Here is a 5,300-nt window from a genome sequence, read left to right on the forward strand (position 1 = left end):
CATGTTTCTAGCATGTGACTACCATGTTGCTAGCATGATTTTAGCATGATTAGCATGTTGCTAGCATGTTTCTAGCATGCGACTAGCATGTTTCTAGTATGCTTAGCATGTTGCTAACATGTCGCTAGCATGTTTCTAGCATGATTAAAATGTTGCTAGCATGACTAGCATGTTGCTAGCATGATTAGCATGTTATTAGCATGTTTCTAACATGATTATCATGCGACTAGGATGTTGCTATTATGATTTTACCATGATTAGCATGTTGCTAACATGTTTCTAGCATGATTAGCATGTCTCTAGCATTACTAGCATGCGACTAGCATGTTGGTAACATAATTAGCATGTTGCTAGGATGTTTCTAGCATGACTAGCATGCGACTAGCATGTTGCTAGCATGATTTTAGCATGATTAACATGTTGTTAGCATTTTTCTAGCATGACTAGCATGCGACTAGCATGTTGTTAGCATGATTTTAGCATGATTAGCATGTTGCTATTATGTCACTAGCATGTCTCTAGCATGATTATCATGTTGCTAGCATGTTGCTGCCATGTTTCTAGCATGATTAGCATGCCATTAACATGTTGCTAGCATGTTTCTAGCATGATTAGCAAGTTTCTAACATTAATAGCATGCGACTAGCATGTTTCTAACATGATTAACATATTGCTAGGATGTTTCTAGCATGACTAGCATGCGACTAGCATGATTTAGGCATGATTAGCATGTTGCTAGCATGGCTCTAGCATGATAAGAATGTTTTGCTAGCATGTTGCTAGCATGATTAGCATGTTGCTAGCATGATTTTAGCATGATTAGTATGTTGCTAGCATGTTTCTAGCATGACTAGCATGATTAGCAAGTTTCTAACATTAATAGCATGCGACTAGCATGTTTCTAACATGATTAACATATTGCTAGGATGTTTCTAGCATGACTAGCATGCGACTAGCATGTTGCTAGCATGATTTAAGCATGATTAGCATGTTGCTAGCATGGCTCTAGCATGATAAGCATGTTGCTAGCATGTTGCTAGCATGATTAGCATGTTGCTAGCATGATTTTAGCATGATTAGTATGTTGCTAGCATGTTTCTAGCATGACTAGCATGCGACTAGCATGTTGCTAGCATGATTTTAGCATTAGCATGTTGCTTGCATGTCGCTAGCATGTATATCATGTTGCTAGCATGTCGCTGCCATGTTTCTAGCATGATTAGCATGCCACTAACATGATTTTAGCATGATTAACATGTTACTAACATGTTTCTAGCATGATTAGCATGTGACTAGCATGTTTCTAGCTGATTAGCATGTTGCTAGCATGTTTCTAGCATGCGACTACCATGTTGTTAACATGTTTCTATCATGATTAGCATGCGACTAGCATGTTGCTAGCATGATTAGCATGTTGCTATCATGTTTCAAGCATGACTAGCATGCGAATAGCATGTTGCTAGCATGATTTTACTATGATTAGCATGTTGTTAGCTTGTTTCTAGCATGACTAACATGCGACTAACAAGTTGCTAGTTTGATTTTAGTATGATTAGCATTTTGCTAGCATGTTTCTAGCATGATTACCATATTGTTAGCCTGTTTCTAGCATGACTAGCATTCGACTAGCATGTTGCTAGCATGTTTATACTATGATTAGCATGTTGCTAGCATGTTTCTAGCATGACTGGCATGCGACTAGCATGTTGCTAGCATGATTTTAGCATGATTAGCATGTTACTAGCTTGTTTCTAGCATGACTAGCATGCGACTAGCAAGTTGCTACAATGATTAGCATGTTGCTAGCATGATGCTAGAATTATTTTTACCATGTTGCTAGCATGGTTTACCATGATTTACCAAAGTTTACCATGATTTACCACGATTTACCATAGTTTACCATGATTTACTATAGTATCCCATGATTTACCATGTTCAAGTATGATTTATTGATTCTAGCATGATTTACTATAGTTTACCATGATTTACTATAGTATACCACGATTTGCCATAGTTTACCATGATTTACCATGATTTACCATAATTTACCATTATTTACTATAGTATACCATGATTGACCATGTTCAAGTATGATTTACTATGATTCTAGCATGATTTACCATAGTTTACCATGATTTACCATAGTTTACCATGTTTTACCTTAGTTTACCATGATTTACCATAATTTACCACGATTTACCATAGTTTACCATGCTAGCATGATTATTATGTTGTTAGCATGATGCTAGAATTTTTTTTACCATGTTGCTAGCATGGTTTACCATGATTTGCCACGATTTACCAAAGTTTACCATGATTTACCACGATTTACCATGTTTTACTATAGTATACCCTGATTTACCATGTTCAAGTATATTTACTGATTCTAGCATGATTTATCATAGATTACCAGGATTTACCATAGTTTACCATGATTTACCACGATTGACCATAGTTTACCATGATTTACTATGGTATACCACGATTTACCAAGATCAAGTATGATTTACTGATTCTAGCATGATTTAGCATAGTTTACCATGATTTACCACGATTTACCATAGTTTTACCATAGTTTACCATGATTTACCATAATTTACCACGATTTACCATAGTTTACCATGATTTACCATAGTTTACCATGCTAGCATGATTATTATGTTGTTAGCATGATGCTAGAATTTTTTTTTACCATGTTGCTAGCATGGTTTACCATGATTTGCCACGATTTACCAAAGTTAATCCATGATTTACCACGATTTACCATGTTTTACTATAGTATACCCTGATTTACCATGTTCAAGTATAATTTACTGATTCTAGCATGATTTATCATAGATTACCATGATTTACCATAGTTTACCATGATTTACCACGATTGACCATAGTTTACCATGATTTACTATAGTATACCACGATTTACCAAGATCAAGTATGATTTACTGATTCTAGCATGATTTAGCATAGTTTACCATGATTTACAACGACTTACCATAGTTTAACATGATTTACTATAGTATACCATGATTTACCATGTTCAAGAATGATTTACTGATTCTAGCATGATTTACCATAGTTGACCATAGTTTACCATGATTTACCACGATTTACCATAGTTTACCATGATTTACTATAGTATACCATGATTTACCATGTTCAAGTATTTTTTTTACTGATTCTAGCATGATTTACCATAGTTTACCATGATTTACCATAGTTTACCATTATTTACCACGATTTACCATAGTTTACCATGATTTACTATAGTATACCATGATTTACCATGTTCAAGTATGATTTACTGATTCTAGCATGATTTACCATAGTTTACCATGATTTACCATAGTTTACCTTGATTTACCACGATTTACCATAGTTTACCATGATTTACTATAGTATACCATGATTTACCATGTTCAAGTATGATTTATTGATTCTAGCATGATTTACCATAGTTTACTATGATTTACCACGGTTTACTATAGTTTACCATGATTTACTATAGTATACCATGATTTACCATGTTCAAGTATTTTTTTTACTGATTCTAGCATGATTTACCATAGTTTACCATGATTTACCATAGTTTACCATTATTTACCATGATTTACCATAGTTTACCATGATTTACTATAGTATACCATGATTTACCATGTTCAAGTAAGATTTACTGATTCTAGCATGATTTACCATAGTTTACCATGATTTACCATAGTTTACCTTGACTTACCACGATTTACCATAGTTTACCATGATTTACTATAGTATACCATGATTTACCATGTTCAAGTATGATTTATTGATTCTAGCATGATTTACTTAGTTTACTATGATTTACCACGGTTTACTATAGTTTACCATGATTTACTATAGTATACCATGATTTACCATGTTCAAGTATGATTTACTGATTCTAGCATTATTTATCATAGATTACCATGATTTACCATAGTTTACCCTGATTTACCCTGTTTTACCATACTTTACCATGATTTACTATAGTATACCACGATTTACCATGTTCAAGTATGATTTACTGATTCTAGCATGATTTAGCATAGTTTACCATGATTTACCACGATTTACCATAGTTTACCATGATTTACTATAGTATACCATGATTTACCATGTTCAAGTATGATTTACTGATTCTAGCATGATTTACCATAGTTTACCATGATTTACCATAGTTTACCATGATTTACCACGATTTACCATAGTTTACCATGATTTACTATAGTATACCATGATTTACCATGTTCAAGTATGATTTTTACTGATTCTAGCATGATTTACCATAGTTTACCATGATTTACCATAGTTTACCATGATTTACCACGATTTACCATAGTTTACCATGATTTACTATAGTATACCATGATTTACCATAGTTTACCATTATTTACCACGATTTACCATAGTTTACCATGATTTACTATAGTATACCATGATTTACCATGTTCAAGTATGATTTACTGATTCTAGCATGATTTACCATAGTTTACCATGATTTACCATAGTTTACCATTATTTACCACGATTTACCATAGTTTACCATGATTTACTATAGTATACCATGATTTACCCTGTTCAAGTATGATTTACTGATTCTAGCATGATTTACCATAGTTTACCATGATTTACCATAGTTTACCTTGATTTACCACGATTTACCATAGTTTACCATGATTTACTATAGTATACCATGATTTACCATGTTCAAGTATGATTTACTGATTCTAGCATGATTTACCATAGTTTACCCTGATTTACCACGATTTACCATAGTTTACCATGATTTACTATAGTATACCATGATTTACCATGTTCAAGTATGATTTACTGATTCTAGCATGATTTACCATAGTTTACCATGATTTACCATAGTTTAGCATGATTTACTATAGTATTACATGATTTACCATGTTCAAGTATGATTTACTGATTGTAGCATAGATAGATAGATAGATAGATAGATAGATAGATAGATAGATAGATAGAAAATGTTTGAAGATAGATAGATAGAAAAGGTTTGAAGATAGATAGATAGATAGATAGATAGATAGATAGATAGATAGATAGATAGATAGATAGATAGATAGATAGATAGATAGATGGATAGAAAAGGTTTGAAGATAGATAGATAGAAAAGGTTTGAAGATAGATAGATAGATAGATAGATAGATAGATAGATAGATAGATAGATAGATAGATAGATAGATAGATGGATAGAAAAGGTTTGAAGATAGATAGATAGATAGATAGATAGATAGATAGATAGATAGATAGATAGATAGATA

Source organism: Carassius carassius, chromosome 36, assembly GCF_963082965.1.
Source record: "Carassius carassius chromosome 36, fCarCar2.1, whole genome shotgun sequence".
Lineage (NCBI taxonomy): Eukaryota > Metazoa > Chordata > Actinopteri > Cypriniformes > Cyprinidae > Carassius > Carassius carassius.